Below are 21,589 nucleotides of genomic sequence, written 5' to 3' on the forward strand. Positions count from 1 at the left end.
TTACATATCCACAGCCATTGGTGGCTCAGGAGTCCAGCCTTAACGCTCATTCGCAGATTGGACTGTCCTCCAATTTGTTGCGGAACAGTACATCACAAGTGTAACCGATGTGAAATGGCTAGCTAGTTAGCGGTGGTGCGCTAATAGCGTTTCAATTGGGTGACGTCACTCGCTCTGAGACCTGAAGTAGTTGTTCCAGCTTTTGTGGAGCGATGGGTAATGATGCTTTGTGGGTGACTGTTGTTGATGTGGGCAGAGGGTCCCTGGTTCGAGCCCAGGTAGGGGCGAGGAGAGGGACGGAAGCTATACTGTTACACAGGCACACAAGCCGCATAGCGCTGCAAAGCTGAGAGTTTACTGCAGTCATAGAAGTCCCATCATTCTTTACGACAAACACACATCAATTTATATCGAATTAAAAAACAAACAACTTGAACACAATTTGAGCATGTGAAACAAAACCGCTTTGTGTTCATCACATAGGGAAATACTTTATGTTCAATGAAAGCTGAGGTCGTGACGAATCAGTAGAGTTGGTAGCCAACTCTGTGGTATGTTCCCAGAGTGAGAGAGACAACAATGAATGACAACAGTGCCCCAGGAAATACTCACATTTTTCCTGACCACTAGTTAGATAAAAGCAATTTCAGTAATCAGGCAGCCTAAATCTTATAGCATGTCAACTGTAAAGTTGATTATTTGAGCATATGTATTTTTCATGAATAGGTGGTTCATAGCATTTTAAATTTGAAAATGGTATCTACGATGTACTATTTTTCATACTATTTACTATAGCAGTACATACTAGTGCAAAACGTGCATTCAAATCATAGATAAATAATGAATAAAAATAAAAACAGCCTGCTCTCATAGACTAGACGTAACATAGTAAATGTAAATCTGAGACACAAAAATTAGTATGACATGTTACGTTTGGTATAATTACATTAGACAAAAAGCTACTTAAGGCAAAAATGAAAGTAGATGGTTGGTCAGGGTGGAAGGGTAGGTGTATTACCCGAACTTCTAGCAACCCAAAAGTTGCGTGTTTGAATCTCATCACGGACATTTAACATTTTAGCTAATTAGCAACTGCTCTTTTGAGTCGCTCTGGATGGTAGCGTCTGATAAATGACTGGAATGTAATGTAAAAATTGAGCGGCTTCCCTGCAGGTGAATTGTATGTTTTAAAATTCAATAAAAATTTGCAAATACTTAGCATGTTAGCTAACCCTAACCGTAACCCTTTAACCTAACTCCTAACCATAACCCCTAACCCCTAGCCTAGCTAACATTAGCCACCTAGCTAACATTAAAGTTAGCCAGCTAGCTAACGTTAGCCACAACAAATTGGAATTAGTAATATATCATACATTTAGCAAATTCGTAACATATTGTACGAACTGTAATTCGTAAGATATTGTATGACTTGCAATTCATAACATACCCTATGAAATGTAATTCATAACATATACGAAATGGATGATGGACATCTACAAATTAATATACACCATATGAAATGTAACATATCATACTAATTGGAATGTCTCGAAAAATATAAACATTTTAGCTTTGTAACAGTATAAGGCATTACTAGGTACTGTTCTCATCAAGATTTGTTTAATATGGCCATCCACTTAAAATGTACAGAGAGGATGAACTGTACATCTTTGCATAAGGACTGACTGACTACATTGTATCTCCATTTGGTCTCTCTTAAGCATGTATTACAGTGGTGAGCTCAGCACACCTCATTTCAAAAGAAAATAAATGATGAATCTCTATGTGTAACGAATCACCTCTTCGTCTGAGGAAGAGTAAGAAAGATCAGACCAATATGCAGTGTGGTAAGTGTTCGTCATATTTTAATTGAACAAACTGAACACTACACAAAATAACAACGAAGAGAAAACAAAACAGTTCTGCCAGGTGAACAAACACTAAACAGAAATTAAACACCCACAACCAAAATGGGGAAAACCGGCTACCTAAGTATGATTCTCAATCAGAGACAACGAACGACACCTGCCTCTGAGAACCATACTAGGCCAAACACATAGAAATATAACAACATAGAAAAAAGAACATAGACTATCCACCCCAACTCACGCCCTGACCAACCTAACACAAAGACATAAAAAATGAACTAAAGTCAGAACGTGACAGTACCCCCCCAAAGGTGCGGACTCCGGCCGCAAAACCTGAACCTATAGGGGAGGGTCTGCGGTGGCGGCTCTGGCGCGGGACGTGGACCCCACTCCATCATAGTCTTTGCCCGTTTAAGTGGCGCCTTTGGAGCGACTCCGGCAGCGCCGTAGTGGAGGTCGACTCCGGATATGCCAGAATAACAGGCGGCTCCGGCAGCTCCTGACTGACGGGCGGCTCCGGCAGCACCTGACTGACGGGCGGATCCGGCAGCACCTGACTGACGGGCGGCTCCGGCAGCACCTGACTGACGGGCGGCTCCGGCAGCACCTGACTGACGGGCGGCTCCGGCAGCACCTGACTGACGGGCGGCTCCGGCAGCACCTGACTGACGGGCAGCTCCGGCAGCTCCTGACTGACGGCGGCTCCGGCAGCTCCTGACTGACGGCAGCTACGGCAGCTCCTGACTGACGGGCGGCTCCGGCAGCTCAGGACAGACGGGCGGCTCCGGCAGCTCAGGACAGACGGGCGGCTCCGGCAGCTCAGGACAGACGGGCGGCTCCGGCAGCTCAGGACTGATGGGCGGCTCTGGCAGCTCAGGACTGACGGGCGGCTCTGGCCTGGAGAGGGAACCTGGAGGGAGGAGACGGAGAGAAAGCCTGGTGCGTGGGGCTGCCACAGGACCCACCAGGCTGGGGAGACCTACAGGAGGCCTGGTCCGTGGAGGAGGCACCGGATGGACCGGGCTGTGGGGGATCACTGGAGCTCTGGTGCGCAGCCTTGGCACCACTCCTCCAGGCTGGATGACCACTTTAGCCCGAACCATCCAGAGTGCAGGCACAGGTTGAACCGAGCTGTGGGTGAGCACCCGATGATTTGGTGCATACTACTCACACCTCTCCCTTAGGCTCAATGCCCACATTCGCCTGGCATGGGCGGAGCACAGGTGCCCCGGAGACACAGCACGCAGAGCCGGCGCAGGATACCCTGGGCCGAAACGGTGTACCGGAGACCAGACACGCTGAGCCGGCACAACACGCCCTGGCTGGATGCCCACTCTCGCATGGCACTTGCGGGGGGCTGGCCTATAGCGCTCTGGGTTATGAGCGCGTACTGGCGACACTGTGCGCTCCACCGCATAACACGGTGCCTGACCAGTACAACGCTGCTTTTGGTAAGCGCGAGGAGTGGGCTCAGGTCTCCAACATGACCCTGCCACACTCCCCTTGTGCCACACTACCCAAAAAAGTAATGGTTTCTTCGCAGCAATTTGAGCTTGAAGGCCTAATTCACGCAGTCTCCTCTGAACAGTTGATGTTGAGATGTGTCTGTTACTTGAACTCTGTGAAGCATTTATTTGGACTGGTAACTCTAATTAACTTATTCTCTGCAGCAGATGTAACTCTAGGTCTTCCTTTCCTGTCGGGGTCCTCATGAGAGCCAGTTTCATCATAGCACTTGATGGTTTTTGCAACTGCACTCTAAGAAACTTTCAAAGTTCTTGAAATTTGACATTCATGTCTTATAGTAATTATGGACTGTCATTTCTCTTTGCTTATTTGAGCTGTTCTTGCCATAATATGGACTTGGTCTTTTACCAAATATGTCAAATATTTTGTATACCAACCCTACCTTGTCACAACACAACTGATAGGCTCAAATGCATTAAGGATAGAAATTCCACAAATTAACTTAACAAGACACACCTGTCAATTGAAATGTATTCCAGGTGACTACCTCGTGAAGCTACCACCAACAGTGGTACTGTATATACAGTGTTATGTAACAAAACGTGGAAAAAGTCAAGGGGTCTGAATACTTTCCCAATGCACTGTATATATTTAATATATATATATATATATATATATATATATGGGGGATTGGAAATGATGCAGACAATTACACTAATGGAAGCTATAATCTATCTGCAGTATTAAAGCTGATTTACCCCCCTTTTTTTATAAATAAATACTGCAATGGTCATTTACACTTCGACAGGTCATTGTACTTTGGTTACCCAAACACCTATGTTAATCAGCACAGAAAGGCATACAGTTCACACACAGTATGTTATCTTTACCAGCTGTCAGAAAAAGGTAGCATCAAGCACCAAAATAGTATCAAAATGTAGCATGGTTTATTAATGGAAATATCCATTGTGAAATTCCCTATCATTATAAGGTTCCTGCTTCGTATGGCCTGGTACTCCTCTGCTATTACGGGACTGGATAATAAAATATCTGGTGGTTTTAACGAGACAATCAGTTCACACACTTCATTTAATTAGAATCACCAAGATGTACATTCACCCACATGCATGCGCAGTCCCCAGCCCACAGAGACTTATTTCCCTCTTTAATTCTGCAGTTCCTCGCCTACATTGGCTCTTGTTTTGTCACCATGTGTGGGAGACAAAATAATTGCCTCTATATTTCCTGAATTGATTTCTTTCACAGTTCTAATACAGTGGTCAGGCCTGCACTGAAGAGTAGGCGTCTGCCTTCTTACTGTGGGTTTGTGTTTCAAAGCAACACGCGCGCACACACACACACACGAACAAACACTGCGTCCATGACAGCATCTTTAATGTATTTTAAAAGCAGAACAATTAGTCTTAGTAAGAGTTAGGGCGGGGGCCATATTTCCTCTCAGTCTCATTATGGGGGCCAACATTACCCACGCAACGGAAGAACCACTGAAAGAAAATACTTATGGCTCTCTGGGCGGCGATCGATGATTTTGCTGTGTAATCTAAGCCACTAACGTAAACACCATAAATGTTTTTTTTTGTTGATTATCATGCCGACTGTCACTAAGAGAGGTCATTGTTAATGTTGCTGTGGTGTTCAAAATGTCCACATCATTTCCGGGCGAGAGTATCTGCCGGTGTGGTGTTTAGTAACAGTGTTTACTCGTTAACATCGATTTGTTAGTTCTTCGTCAGTTTTTTTTCATTAAGTGTTTGTTTTTGTCTACTTTTCGGCCTGTTGTTTGTGAAGTAGGGCTACCAGAGTTTTGTGACTTTTATAACGTTGGCTTATAAGTGCTAGCTAGCTTGCTAGTTGCCTACCTATGAGTCTGGGCTGCACTGCTGTGATCACCTCCACCTGCCTGGATTCTTCCTCTGATCGCTGGCCCCCACCTCTGGATTGTTTCCTTAGGAATGGATCTAGTTTGGATATTCCTCACCATACCTCCCTCTGGAATACCTACCCGATTAACCTCTTTGACTCTTCCGCGGCCCCGTGCTTATTTTTCTCTTCTGGCCAGTGTTGTGTTGAGGGTTTAGGGTTGCAAAGGGTCTGAAATTTTCCTGGAAATTTCCGGAATTTTTCTGGAAATTGTCCATGGGAAGTTAAGCCTGGGAATTGGAGAAATGTGGCTTAAATTCATCAAAAAAAGTTAGCTTATAACAGTGAACCTTTTTTGTGGGATACACAGAAGGCATTTCTAGGTCTTGTGGCATATTTTGGTTAAACTATCCCCAATTTAATGGAATTGCAACCCGCTGCATGCACAGTGCATTATTCCATCACATGTGCAGTGCACTCTTCCATCACATGTACAGGTGATTCTCAAGATCTTGCACACTAATGAGATGCTACTGAGCCCACACTACTACACTGTCTGAGCCAAGGACTGCATGCTTTCAGGTAAGTTTTGATTACAATACTGGGTGGAGTGAATATATTTTATATGACAAACATAATTTTTTGTTAAATAGTATATAGTAGCCTACAGCAAAGTGTGTTTAAATCATTTCTAACTTGTTAACAATTTCTCCTAGTTAGTTTTTGCTGTCATGTGGGTTTTAGCTTGCTTGAGCCTGCTAACTGAGGCATGTTAATTCACCTGTTTCCATACATGTTTAATTTTAAAACATGTATCTTACAAAGGAATTGTTTAATCTAACTGCTTAACTATTTATCTGTACATGGAATTGTATTATTATTTTTACTCATTTCTTTCTAATCTCTACAGGAAAATGCCACGGGCGCTATCTGATGTGTGGAGACATTGCACTGCAACTAATGTAAAAGGAAAGCTGTGTACATTTGTATACTGTGCCAAATCATATGTGAAGAATGCAACAAAGATGCAGAATCATCCAGCCAAGTGCATAAAGTTCCCTCAGTGTTCACAACAAGCAACCTCTGACAAAACTCCCCCTACTTCTATTCGAGGTGAAAATGATGAATTAGACACATTATTGATAGCAAAGGCTCATGGTCCTCCTGGAATCAGAAGTTTTTTGACTCATTCAAGGAACGTAGTCAGAGAAATGCTGATGAATGTCTTGCTCGAGCTGTGTATGCAACTGTTTCACCTCTGATGCGAGCAGGCAATGTGTATTGGAAGAGATTTCTGAATGTTCTTCGCCCAGCATACACCCCTCCAACCAGACATGCTTTATCTACTCATTTGCTGGATGCAGAGTTCAAGTGAAGGTCAAGCAAATCATACGGAAAGCAGACTGTATTGCAATCATCTCTGATGGGTGGTCGAATGTTCTTGGGAAAGGAATAATTAATTACATCATCTCCACCCCTCAACCAGTATTCTACAAGAGCACAGACACAAGGGACAACAGACACACCGGTCTCTACATTGCAGATGAGCTGAAGGCAGTCATCAATGACCTTGGACCACAGAAGGTATTTACACTGGTGACAAACAATGCCGTGAACATGAAGGATGCTTGGTCTAAAGTGGAGGAGTCCTTCCCTCACATCACACCCATTGGCTGTGCTGCTCATGCATTGAATCTGCTCCTCAAGGACATCATGGCACTGAAAACAATGGATACACTACGTGAGCGAAGGAAATGGTTAGGTATGTGAAGGGTCATCAAGTTACAGCAACAATCTACCTCACCAAGCAAAGTTAGAAGAATAAGAGCACCACATTGAAGCTGTCCAGCAACACACGTTGGGGTGGTGTTGTCATCATGTTTCACAGTCTACTGGAGGGGAACGAGTCTCTCCAAGAAATGACCATATCACAGTCTGCCATTATGGACAGCCCCATCAAGAGGATCCTCCTAGATTATGTATTTTGGGAGAGAGTGGTAAGCGGCCTGAAACTCCTGAATCCTATAGCAGTAGCCATTGCATGGATTGAGGGAGACAATGCCATCCTGTCTGATGTTCAGACTCTGCACACAGATGTAAGAGAAGAAACCTGTACTGCCCTGCCAACTTCACTGTTGCTCCAAACAGAGGAAACTGCAGTTCTGAAATACATCAAAAAGCGTGAAGACTTCTGCCTGAAGCCCATACACGCCACAGAGTACATATTGGACCCCAAGTATGCTGGCAAGAGCACCCTGTCTGGTGCAGAGATCAACAAGGCATATGGTGTCTCGCCATGTCTCACCACCTTGGCCTGGAAGAGGGAAAGGTTCTTGGCAGTCTGGCAAAGTAAACCTCCAAGCAAGGGCTTTGGGATGGAGATGCAATATGGCAGTCGTGCCAACATATCAGCCACCTGGTGGAAGGGACTTTGTGGATCTGAGGCTCTTTCCCCTGTTGCCTCCATCATCCTCCAAATCCCGCCAACATCAGCCGCCTCAGAGCGCAACTGGTCCTTGTTTGGGAACACACATACCAAAGAATGCAACATTGCCAAAGTCAGGTCCTCCCTCTCCTGCCACTGAAACCCTCATACATGCATTCATCTCCTCCTGTGTTGACTACTGCAACTCACCACTCTATGGCATCAACTCAAGCTCCCTCCCTAAAGCCGCAGATGGTTCAAAACGCTGCAGCCCAACTCCTCAAACACACTAAGTCCTGGCAGCGCATCATGACCTCCACTGGCTTTCTATCTCCCAACGTATTGATTTCAAGATCCTCCTTCTGACCTCCAAAATCCCCACGCACACTCTGTTCCACCACAGCAGGCCCATGCTCCAGATCTTTGGCGACAGGGCCTTCTCTAGGCTCTGGAACTCCCTCCCTCCAGCCATCTATGACTCTGAGTCCATCACCATCATTCAGTCCCTCCTAAAGCCCCATATCTTTGACAAGGCCTCCAATATCACCCCTCATCGTACAGAGAGGCCTGGTTCCCTTGAAGTTTGAGGGAAAAACACACTCTACAATCACCCCGAAGAGTATCGTGACGCAACACCGCCTTTGAAAACCCCTCATCGCTCTGTCAGGGAGAGAGACAAGACATGGTAACAGAGGGAGGGAAACAGGAGAAGGAGAGTGCATTACGGAAGGAGAGTTGGGGCACCGACTGTGGCATCAATTAATGAGACGCCTGGCAGCATGTCCATCCAGACTCACTCTGCTCGAGTTGTACCCAGGGAGGAGGGGGCCACCGTGGGGACATTCATAATTGAGGCCCCTGTTTTAAAAGTTTAGATGAATTAGGGCAGTTTTTCCCAAACTCTGTCCTGGAGACCCCAAGGCGTGCATGTTTTTTTTGCCCAAGCACTACACAGCTGATTCAAATAATGCAAGCTTAATTATGAGGTGATTATTTAAATCAACTGTGTAGATCTAGGGCAAAAACCAAAACGTGCACCCCTTGGGGTCCTCGGGACCGAGTTTGGGAAACACTGAATTAGGGCCAGGGGAGGGGGGTGTGAACTGGAGAAAACATGTCCATTATGTTACTAATTATGGAAGGTGGAGGGCCAAAAAGTTACAAATGCTAATTAAGTGAGTACCACCCCCCCCCCAACAGGATTTGCTGTGGTGAATCATCATGGCCAATCTTTAATCTGATATTTTTCCTACCCATGTTTATTCTAGTGGGAATGTAGTTTGGAACTGACATGGATAATAAATTACTGTCACTGGTGTGCTTGTATGCAAATGCAGATGTGGTTGAGTCTTTCTGATATAAATGTAAAACACAGCTTTTTACCATGGTAAAAGGGGAGCATTTATTGTCAATCCATGACAGCTGACAGGAGGTTGAAGATAGGCGGAGAGGAGGACCCACTGCCCTTCTGACTGACAGCTGCTTTCCACTCTACTGACATCCACAGAGAAGAACGGAATCTGGAAGGCGCAAAAATAGCACATCTGTGTTGTCTTTTCTCCAGAGAAAGAAGAGGATCACGTTTGCTTTACGATAGATCCATCTGAAGTGCCTTGAACTCTTTGAGAGTAAACACTGATCGTACTGACAACACAGTGACACTGCAGATACTAGCAGGCCTCACATGCAGTGCTCACACAGAGCTGGGGATAAAACACAGGGAGGGACCGATGGAGAAGATGAGAGGAGATATCAGGCTTCTATGATGTGAGCAGCCTCTAAGCTGCAAAGCTGAGAGCTGCCTCTCCCCTCTCTTCTTCATTTTCTCCTCCGATTCGCCCTTCTCTCACTACAAAGTCCAAAGCCCGAGAAGAATTAATCAACTGCACACTGTACAGAGAGAGAGAGAGACACAATTGACTAATCATTTAGCAGGTTCTGTCATTTGGCAAAGGAAATGCTGTGGAAAAAAATTATGCACATTTTCAATCATTGTTATCCCGGCGAGATCGCTCAAGATTGAGTACAAAATTGTACGTCTGTCTATATCCTGAGGAAGTTGGGAAATGCATTCAAAACCGTCCACTGTGAGCGGTTATACCATCAAGTAAGCTTGGGTTCTGCTAGGACGTCATGGATGGGCATAATCCCATGACTCCGGATCTGAAGGTCACACGATCCCAGTGGTAGACACTGGTATATAAAAATAAATGTTTTAACCCTATCCCAAAACGTAACCCTTACCGTAGCTATTTGGAATAAATACCTAAACTTTATGTTTTAACCCTATCAAAAACGTTAACCCTTAACTTCGAAATGTGAATTTTGGAGAAACGTAGATAAAAGTCAACTTGGTAAAACCGTGATATCTTGTTGGTTATCCTGTCTATCCTCCACGATTGTAAACTTATTAAGTTCCTAACTCATTTATGCAACATTATTTCTCTCCTATTGCATTATGACAATAGATATTTAGAGTGTAGGCAACTTGAGTGCTTGTCTGTCAAACCAAGCCTCTGCAGGGGGAAATGGAAAGAGAGCTTGTGACGATTTCCACTTTTGGACGTTAACAAGGCGACACCCCATCTTAACTCATCCTCCACTATTACTGGATTGGTTGAACAGTGCAGAAGAGAACCTCCCCTGACAGTTTTTTTTGTTTCAGTTCCAGGCGTTAATTTCACACCTGCAACGTTAGGTTAGTCAAAACCTAACATACAAAGTATTACGTGCATTAGAATTCAATCAAATAGGCTATTATTTTAAACAAACTATGAAAGGATGCATCCCCGGCAGGGTTTATGTTAGGAAAATGTGGCGCCGGACAACGTGACCGGGAAGATTTTAAGTTACCGCCAGAGGTTGGACCAAGTCATTGTTTTACAAGACACAAGTAAGTCTCAAGTCTTAGCACTCAAGTCCCAAGTCAAGTCTCAAGTCAAGACCGTCAAGTCTCAAGTCATAAACTTTGAGTTGAGTCCTAAACATGTCTTAATGTGCTCTTCACCAAATGTAATAACACTTCATATTTTTAACAAGAGTAATAGTTAGTATATTACATTTACGCAAATCATGAATGCTTTTAAAAACATCTATATATTTATTACTTTCCAAATAAAAGTTATATTTCCATGGAAATACATGGGTGGCCATGAGAAAGCCCACCCCCCCCAATAGTGATCGACTTGGGGTGCAATAGGATCGCTATGGGGTGCAATCGGGCGATGTAGGCTTCGCCCAACCTTAACACACACACACACACACTCTCTCTCTGTGTGTGTGGTTACAGTAGGCTAACGTATGTCAATGGTTTTAGGAACAGCAGTAACATCAGACAGGTTTTAGGCTACCAACTGCCTAGCCAGTTGTAGCTCAACCTTGGGTGCAATGATCATGTTCCCGTACTGACTGACTGACTGTGTGGAGGCTCATTGATTTAACATTATGTTAGCCTACATGATACACAAGTAAAGTATTAAAATATAATAGCTGTCGGCTACATTAGCCACAACTTACTGTTCTTTGTGCAGCTTCAAATATCGAACAAAGTTGAAAAATGTTGCACCTCCGTCCGTAATTTTATTCCCGCATGTTTTGGAAGTTGCAATCTGTTTTTTGTTGGCACAGTGTTGTCTTTATATCCGAAAATAATACTTTCTGGTATCATCTTTCCAAGGGCTCCATCTGAATTCACCGTCGACATTCCTCTGATCTGACACGCACAACTTTTTCTCAGCTGGCACAATGTGATTGGCTGCTGTCTGATTCAAACTGTAATCCGTTAAATGAAGAGTTAATGCGCTGCACACTTTTTTTAATAGCATCATTTTTAATATTTTGGCTTGGGGAGGGTATCAAGTCAGGTCGAGTCATAAGGCTCAAGTCCAAGTCAAGTCACGAGTCATTGGTGTTAAGGTCAAAGTCGAGTTGCAAGTCATCATATTTGTGACTCGAGTCTGACTCGAGTCCAAGTCATGTGACTCAAGTCCACACCTCTGATTACCGCCATTTGAGAAATGTACTGGACCCATATGCATTTGGTTCCCTGGTAACCTGTTAGGGCATTCACTCACAGTGCTCAGAGTGACAGAAGTCACATTTAGATTATTTCCCTCCACGTTTCTATAGTGCATATTTTTGCCTGTTATGAGACATGCCTCATAACAGGAACTGAACTAAAACGTCCACGTTTTTAAACAACAAAGTATGTGTTTTCAAAACGCATACTGCCTCCAGCTTACATTGCAAAGTGGTGGGTAACACACTGATAGCCTGCCTACTGTTGCCTATGCACTTGAATAGCAAATGGGAGGCGTGCTTCAATTACCAAAATTAAATTTAAAAAATGGTGGCCATCACACAATTGCATTTAGCATGGTTGTGCAATGGCTGGACATATAAAAGGAAACCCCGGTCTCCAGAATCTAGTACAAGTTAGAGCTCTGCTACCGACCCGAGCCCGACGGACCCCGGTATTATACAATCGGGTTAGGGTATGGCCAGAGCTCGGGTATCACTAAATTGATCACTAACATTTTGAAGCTGAGCCACTTGCGTGTGTACAGTCCTATCTGACTAAGATCATAACATGATGTCAGAAGTGCTTCACCTTCATCAAAAAATAAGACTACTTCACAGATAATCATGTTCCTTGAGGTTTGCCGGTTTAGAGTGACGAAAAGACAGCGAACTGCTGTCTCGTGTGTCTTCATTGAGCAGAGCAGCCCAAGCGGAGTCATTGCTATGGATACTCACAGACTTAGCCACCATGAGCCGAGTGCATGCAGAGTGAGCTGCGCGCAGCGAGCAAGTGTCAGACATTATTTATTTAATAATTAATTATTTAATTATTTATTTAATAAGTTATTTGTGAATTCGGGCCTTAGATTTGTCAAAAGAAATCTGGCCTGGGTAGGCTAGGGCCTGAATGTCCAGGACATGGATAGGGCTTAAAATTCCTGCCTGTGCAGGGCTCAAGTACAATTACATATTGAACAAAAATATAAATGCAACATGTAAAGTATTGTCCTATGTTTCATGAGCTGAAAAAAAATCCTAGGAATGTTCCATACATACAAAATGCTTATTTCTCTCAAATTCTGTGGACAACTTTGTTAACATCCTTGTTAGTGAGTGTTTCTCCTTTACCAAGATAATCCAACCACCTGACTGGTGTGGCATATCAAGAAGCTGATTTAATCAACATGATCATTACACAGGGGCACCTTGTGCTGTGGACAATAAAAGGCCACTCTAAAATGTTTAGTTTTGTCACACAACACAATGCCACAGATGTCTTAAGTTTTGAGGGAGTGTGCAATTGGCATGCTGTCTGCAGGAATGTCCACCAGAGCTGTTGCCACAGAATTGAATATTAATTTATCTACCATAAGCCACCTCCAACGTCGTTTTGGAGAATTTGGCAGAATTTGCTCTGGATCGACGTGTACAACAATGTGTTCCAGCAACTTCGCACAGCCATTGAAGAGGAGTGGGAAAACATTCCACAGACATGTCTGTGACCAACAGATGCATATCTGTATTCCCAGTCATGTGAAATCCATAGATTAGGTCCTAATTTATTTTTCAATTGACTGATTTCCTTATATGAACTGTAACTCAGTAAAATCTTTAAAATTGTTGCAGGTTGTGTTTATGTTTTTGTTCAGCATACATAACCAGAAAAAAAGATTTTGATCAAAGCGATGAACTGAAATTAAGTTGCCCTTCAGCTAATTCTATCTTCAGATAGATAACAAAAAAACTATGGCGGATTTCTGTTTCTCATTCCCATCTTGTACCACAGATAGATAAAGGCGTATACACAGTCTCTGTACAATATATTTAATGACACGGGTAAATCTTTTTCATGATAGGCATTTCTTTGAAGTCCCAGCTCTTCTGTAAAGGGATCTGATGATGAGAAACTTGAACAGTCTTTGTGTTAGGTCATGAAATCGACACCCCTTTCCTTTTTTTCCCAGGTTGCTGTGGAGGTTTCAATCCCCTAAACCAATTTATAGGAGAGTCTCTGAGTCACAACAGTTCATTTGAACTTGCAGTAAACAACCGCATGGACTCAGGCCCTTAAATGAGAGAACTTTGACATGATCCCAGGTTTTATTGCATCTTATTCCCTGAACTATAATCAGAGCTGGGTCGACTTCCCCCACCCTTTCTCAACAAAGAAATAACAAGCATAGAAAATAACAGGCTAATTTCGAAACCCCGTAATTCTAATTTTCTGCCCAAATTGCAGCCTCGTGATTACAGGCATGAGGTGGAGCCTGACAACAGCAGCAGAAAGAGAAAGAAATAAAGTCTCTGCCAGGGAGCCTTTGGCGTTTCAGAAAAACAAATGACAAAATGACAGCTCTCTTCCTCCCAAAGGGAGCGCAGCGTAGAACTGGGCCTCTCCAAAGCTCCAATTCCCCAATCTAGGCCTTTCACAGGGATGATCGTAAAAGCTTGGAGAGTGAGATTGGGTTCTCTAGCCCTGCCTGCTGCCATGGAGAATGAGTTAATAGGAATCCACTGCAATGGTAAAGTATTGGGAGTGAGGGCTGCCAAATGTCGACATGCTCAAATGGGGCGAGTGGAGAGGGAGGGGATGGGGATAGGGATGGTAAGGGGATGGGGATAGGGTTGCCAGCGGTGCTGAAAGGCACCTCTATAGAAGGGCGAGAGAGCTCCTAAGCTGTCCTGAAGCTGCTGGGTATTCAGGGCTCAGACTCCAGCTGAGTGCTGAATGCTGTCCACTTCATGGGGCTGGATGGAGGATTCTCCTGCACACTCACTCCCCTAATTCCTTTATTGTACTGTAGTTCCTCATATGGTGGGGATAGGCAATAAGAGAAACTCAGTTATGTGGTCAAATCAGGGGTGAAAGTAGAATTCATTTATTCGCGTTACGGGACTTCAAGGACGTGCACCAAATTGTTTTATGGGCCTAATCATAGAATGACATATAGAACCCCTATTAATTCAATTCGGATCTCTGTTGGCATAGTCGTAAAGATCTGTCATTTAACTTATAAAATGTATTACCTTTCATTTAGGGATAAACACAACCAGTCAGGATGTTTTAATCTGACTGTTAAACAATCACTTCAAAGGGCTCCTTTACTAGGCTACCCGTGCACGTTCATCCACGAGCAACATATTTCCAGCCTCCAAACAGTAGTGAATGGAAAGGGACATCTGTTACACAGAAAAGTGTAATGACATTTGGCGAATGTCATTAGGGCAGAATGTATGCGTCCCCCGCTGTCCGCGCGCGTCTCAGTGTCGGCCCCTCATCTCTGCCTTGACAAAATGCATTTTGGAGCGTAGGCTATACCACCCGTTTTCAAATCGATTAGCACATATTTCATGCCTCTGACATGCGGTAATTATAAAAATTGGTGTAATCGCCTACAGTTTTCTTGACATTTTGTTTTAATTATTGTGATAGGGTCATGTTTTACCGGTACGGTGTACCCCCACTGTTTATTTTGCAGGGACGCCGTACCGGACCATACCACCTTACTTTCGCCGCTGGGTAAAAGGAATGGATTTTTTTTATTTTACAGTATGTGCTGCTAGGTGGAAGTAGTGGAGCTATGGCAGAGAATTATGTCCTTCTTGCTTCATTTGACTTAACTGTGACCAAACATGAGTCGGTTGCCAAAATGTTTTACAAATGTTGACAAACGTTGCAACCAAATACACATAGTGGGTAAGACGATAGAACTTGGAATCTAAGTTCAAAACGTTCAAAAAAAAATCTGTTGAATGCAATGTGGCATCCTGCCCCCCCCCCGGGCACTGTGCAAGCTGTTTACCCGGTGTTTCACAACAATGCCATATGAACTTTACGTGATATGCCCCCGCAGGACTCCAATCTGCAGCCACATCAGGTACACTGGCTGGACAACAGATGCAACTGAGATCCGCTCCATTTTACAAACCTGTAACAAAGAAACCTGGAGTCCCTCCATTGCAAACTCAACACACCCTCACAATCTTACACACACACACACAAACACACGCATTAGTAAAGTGACACCAAATAAGCATGAATAAATATAAGACAGAGTTGTGTTTCACAGTCGAATCTCTGAGGAGCAGCCAGCAGCAACCTGTCTTCCTTCACCGCTCTTTACCGTACGCAGCATGAGCATTAGCCCATAGCGACTGGGACACTGCTGGCTCCCAGGCAACCAATTTGTTTGTTTATTGTCTTGGTGTTTTGTTGCGGTTACAGTTCATTGCAGCCAGCCAAGCTTGGGCATGCTCCTTTAAATGGCATCTATAAACCATGGGATATGCTCCCCCCACCTCCTCACACAACAAAGCGTAGTGTCACGATGATGCTTCTGCTACTGCTGCTCTCTCGCTAGCCATGATGGAGCTTAGATATTCTCCTGAAATGCTGTCGGATGCACCTCAGTGGTTCCACGGGGAGGCAGGACATGCTGTAGAACGTGATATATGACACACCTAAACTTATTAGCCCATGAAGAACACAGCTGGCAAGGCCTTACACTGAAGTGCTTTGAACTGCTCAAATATGGTGCAATACTATGGATAGATGGCTGCCTTGTGAAGACCAGTGTTGAGGGTAATGCGTTACAAAAGTAGCGTGTTACCTAATCAGATTACTTTTAGGAGTAATGGTGTAAAATAACATGTTACATTTTGAAATTGGGTAATATTATTACAGTTACTTTGTCAAGCAACGCGTGCGTTAGTTTCAGAATCATATCTCGACCAGGCGCGTCTCCATGATCTGATCTCGACTCGTTTCCTCGTTAATTCTCCAGCTGCGGAGAAAGGCTGCTTGGAGAAACGTCATGACATCTGCTGTCCATAGAAATGTATAGAGGGTGCCCTTCTGATCTTTGATCTCTGATCATTGATCGCTTCTGTGTAGTAGGACATTGTAGTACTGTACTGATGTTGCTCATGAAAGTGACATTCAGCAGATGACGTTTGTAGGGTCAGTTGAGGGGAAATACATAGGGTGTCCAATCAAAAACACATCTTTTGACAAATGGGTGAAATAATGTTATTTGTGTAGATACTCCTCTAAGAAAACCAATAGTCCAAACCTCATGTCTCTTTCATAATCGGTTCAAAGGTTATTGGAGTTTTTACCTTTCTATGAAAGACAGAATTAGCGTCACTAAATCAAATGGGCGCCAGAATGTTCATATTTTAACATTGCATATTAATGCAAAATTCTGGTTATTTTTTCAAGGATTTCTCACAAACACAAGCATATCTCTGTGAAATGTCAACAGAGCACTAAGCATACTGCAAGCTTTTTAATTTCGAAGCCTTTTACATTGAATTATGTTTGTGAAAATTGGGCTTTTTGTGACCCGCAGAAACAACTTTTCAGATGAACACCACAATGTGTAAAATCCTCAAGTCGCTGCAAGAAAACGGCACTAGAGCTCGGTGCTTGTTATTGGAGTATTAGGTTACGAAATCCAACTTCTTGGATCAGAAATTCCATCACCTAAGCGTGTTTTCACCCACTCTGGGCACCCCACCGTTCATGTACGTGTAAATCTTTCAAATGGTAAGTTGGTTTATCAAGGCTTTTTGACAACTCCAACAGTGCAATGTTTTCTTTTTTAAGATTATCTTTGGTTCTGGTTGCCTGAGTAAGCTAATTGTACAAGTTCTGATAGGACTTCACATGGCCTACATAAATGTGCAACATTCAGAAAATGCTAAATACATATTTTGCTTGTCTCCTGCATGCAAACAGAGCACAGTGTCTTTCCATATTAATCTGACAGCGAAGAGCTGGAAGAAAACACAAATGCTGCCTAGGGGTTTCTCCTTAAAACTAGACACAAGCCTCTTATCCCTGATAGTCTCTTCTTCTATAAATCACCTGCGGTCTCATGCATATCAAGTGTTCACAGCTCCAGCTCTGTCTGCCTGCCACGCTCAGACTTCTCTATTTGTTGCCAATGTGACGGCTTCTTTAACCAAAAAAATGAAAACATACAGCAGCCAGGGTCTCTCTCACAATGTCTCTTTTAGCACCAGGACAATATCAGACCAGGAGAGAGAGAGAGAGAGCGTGTACAGACTATAAATGTACAGCTGTGCTGTTTCTTGTCTGACAACTGGATACTGAACAAATTTCAGTCCCCTTTCAGACCGGGGCCCAGTACTCTCATAGCTACCACACTGGTTGTAAATGATATTGTAAGAGTTTTGGATATGAAGTTGAACGGTGTTGCTTTGTTTGTTGACCTGTCAAAGGCTTTCGATGCAGTTGATCATTCTCTTCTGCTGAAAAGACTGACCTCACTGGGGTTGGCCTCAGATACATGTTTGTGGTTTCAGAATTATCTTCGTGATAGATTTCAAGCTATTTTTGCAGATGGGGTAAAATCAGATTTTGTCACTGTTCACAAAGGAGTCCCACAAGGTTCGATTTTAGTTCCTTTATTACTCACTATATAAAAAATGATGTCTGTAACTCAGTGGAAAAACAATTCAACTTTAATTTCTATGCTGATGACACAGCCCTATCACTCGCTCAAGCATTTACATTCCTGCAGTTTGACTTTCAAGATGCACTTGCAGATCTTAGGCGGGTGCTTAATTCAAGTAAAACTAAGTATATGGTATTTTCATGATCCAAAAGTATACAATTGGAAAATCTGAACATTGCTACCCATGATGGCTCTCTTTTGGAATGTGTTCCTACCTATAAATACCTTGGAATTTGGTTAGATGACAATCTCTCTTTTAGAACTCATGTAACTGAGCTGGTAAAGAAGCTGAAATTGAGAATTAGATTTTTTAATAGAAATAAATATTGTCTGTCATCACAGCACAGAAAGTAAATTGTGCAGGCCACTTATGTCAGTGCTTGATTATGGCAATGTTTTATATATGCATGGATCAGCATCAGTACTGAAGAAATTGGATGCAGCGTTGCGCTTTGTTACTGGTGCAAACTTTTGCACACATCATTGCCTTTTGTACACTTCAGTTGGCTGGGACTTCCTGACTTTTAGAAGGGGCCAGACACTGGTTGATATCTGTCTCACAGAAACTTCCTAATTATCTTAACTAAAAAATCAAGGTATTCAAACCAGGTGGTCTGACTCGGTCACATGACATGCTAGTGCTAGAGATACCCCGGAGTTAGGCAAAACCACATTTGAATATCATGCTCCACACTCATGGAATGAACTGCAGAGAGAACTCCAGTTAGATATGTTGGTGCCTGTAAGACAGTTTAAATGCACATTACAATAACTTTATATTAAAAACTGTGATTGCTTTTTTTGTAAATGTGTGTTTTTGATATAGAAGTGTATTTATTTGAATCATTTTAATCTCTGTCTTGTACTTTTTAATTTGTTTTAATTTTGTTTTGTTTTAAATTCTTATTCATTGCTGTGTTGTTTTTATTGTTCGACCACAGGACACAACTGAACAAGAGACTCTGTCTCAGCTTGTTTCCCCTGTTTAAATAAAGCTTAATAAATCATATTTACCACTGAGAAAGGTTGAAATGGGTCTGCAAGAGCCATCCTCTATTTGATAGTACTGTAGCTTCACATTGGAGAATGGTGTTGGCCACACTGCTTATGACCACTCGAAGTCCATCCATGTCTGAGGAAGTCGGAAGATGACATGGAAACCGGCCACTAGAGGCAACAGTGAGCGCTGATACCTTCAAGTAGGTAAGCATCTGCCTCTGGTGCCAAAGGTTGCATGTTCAAATACAGCCTATGCCAAACCTTAACTCTTACCTTAACCATTCAGAGTTAATGCCTGAATTTAACCTTAAACACCTTAAACACACTGACATTTTGAACAACTTCTAAATGTGATGTTTGAGAAACATGGACGAACGTCTAATTCTGACATGAGACTGTGAGACCTTGTTGCAAATATAACACTGCACCGAGTTACAGTGGAATCATCTCCACTTTTAACCACTTTCATCACACATCTAGCTAGTACAAATTTGGAACAAATGGGGCCACCGTAGGTGTCCCAATTTGACCAAGTTTCACTTTTACAGGATAATTGGCCAAAGGGGAGAGCCTAATTGGATCAACCCTATCATAGACACCTCAACAACCAACCCAGCATCCAAACCCACAAACCCAATCCATTCTCATGAATTGTCCAGCATTGTTTACATCCAGTGCAGTTGAACTGTCCCAGGGTGGCCTTTGCTCCGTCTGTCAGCAATACAATAACACAGTCCAATAAAAAAAAAACTCAGAACAACAGCGGGACCACAAGCAACTCCGGGGGCTACATACGGCAATCTATAAAACACTGTAAAGGGTTCCCTGTCAGCGGGTGTGAAAGGGAAGATCTACACCTCCTCTGACTCTCTGGAGGGACTTCAATTAATCACAGCAGAGTTGTATCGTCGCTGCGCAACAGGAGCCGTGAGGTTATTGCCATCTGTGTTCCACAGGTTGAAATTAGGTGATAGCACTAATTGCAGATAGACAGTTGACCGCACAACGCATGTCAGGGGGATGAAGGACATATGGACGGATGAAGGACATATGGATGAATAGAGAACTAGGAAGGAGGAGATAGACAGAGATAAAGAGGATGTGGAGAAAGGAGGGGGAGAGAGAGAGAGAGAGAGAGAGAGAGAGAGAGAGAGAGAGAGAGAGAGAAGGAACATGCACCACTGTTCTGTGTGTGGTGGCATAATCATGAATATCTACAGGGGCAGACAAGGAAAAGCAAGGCTGATTAGCTCTGAGGACAGTGCTTGTGTCACCAAAACACAAATCCACAATCCTCTGTCTCCTTAATCAGACAGCTGCTTTGTTAGAGCATGAAGAGAAAGGAGAAAAATCACATTTAAAGCACATACTGTGAATAGTCAGATCTAATGCCGCCTCCAATGTGCAGTGTGTCTTAGCATAAGGAGCTAAGCTTTTCCTGGTTGTCAACACACAAATTGTTTTGGTCCACTAAGGCTTGGCCTTCTGGTACTGATACCATTTGTTCTAGAACAAATCACTTTTGAGAAACAATAGATTTGATTTTAAATGTATCAAAAGCTTGATTTTGAGTTGAATGTTTAAAAACAAAGGCATTAGTCATATGTGTCATATGTCTCGGTGTTAAGCTTTTTCATAGCAGTTTTAGCGTCAAATATTCCCTGAACTGCACCCCAAAAATTGTGTTGCACACACAGAGAGACAGAGCGAGACAGAAAGAAAGAGAAAAATACATCTGCCATTGCATGCTGTAATTATTCGAAATTCTTGAATAAACAGCCTCAGTTATGAGATTCACCTTATGAGTGAAGTTATCCCCTCACAGACCTTCAATTAGTTGTACTGGAGCAGCACCAGGACCTGTGCCATACACTGGGGGAAAAATTACTTCATATTTCTTTTCATTTCATTATTGAAATTGAAACCCATCACAACTCATGTACAGTATCAGTGAACATGGGGAGAAATATAAGTATTAATAACTGTGTGCCAACTTTTGATCCTCACATTTCATGCACATTCTGTAGGCTAATATGCGGCTATCCATAAGGAACACTATGTTTTACGCACAGGCTAAAGAGAAGAAACCAATACCAACACCTTGCTGGATTACATGAATTTAGACCAACGTGAACCCGTATTGTCATCAACCATTATTTATAGCGACTGTATTGGATTGGATACCTAACGGGGACAGTATATTACATGCATCCCTTTTACAAATAAAGCACTTCAAATTATACTGTAGTTTTCACAAACAAACCTAATAGTAGCCCGAAACAAGGATATGTGAACATCGGTGAGATTGGCTTTAAGATTCAGTACGTAGCTAAATCTAATTTTGTAAGAATGTAGAAATGGCTGTAAATTCATATATTCTGTCCACAGAATGCGTTATCCATACCGTGCACATACGTTTTATGCTTTTGAAAATAAAGATCACAATA

At 42.9% G+C, this 21,589-nt stretch overlaps 1 protein-coding gene across 2 annotated transcripts in view; it reads right to left on the reverse strand.

Annotated features, from left to right (window-relative positions):
- The window catches only part of LOC112254211 (chemokine-like protein TAFA-2), a 188,883-nt gene that overhangs the window by 166,705 nt on the left and 589 nt on the right, over positions 1-21,589 (reverse strand). The window lies entirely within an intron of this gene.

The sequence above is a fragment of the Oncorhynchus tshawytscha genome, linkage group LG07, assembly GCF_018296145.1.
Source record: "Oncorhynchus tshawytscha isolate Ot180627B linkage group LG07, Otsh_v2.0, whole genome shotgun sequence".
Classification (NCBI taxonomy): Eukaryota; Metazoa; Chordata; class Actinopteri; order Salmoniformes; family Salmonidae; genus Oncorhynchus; species Oncorhynchus tshawytscha.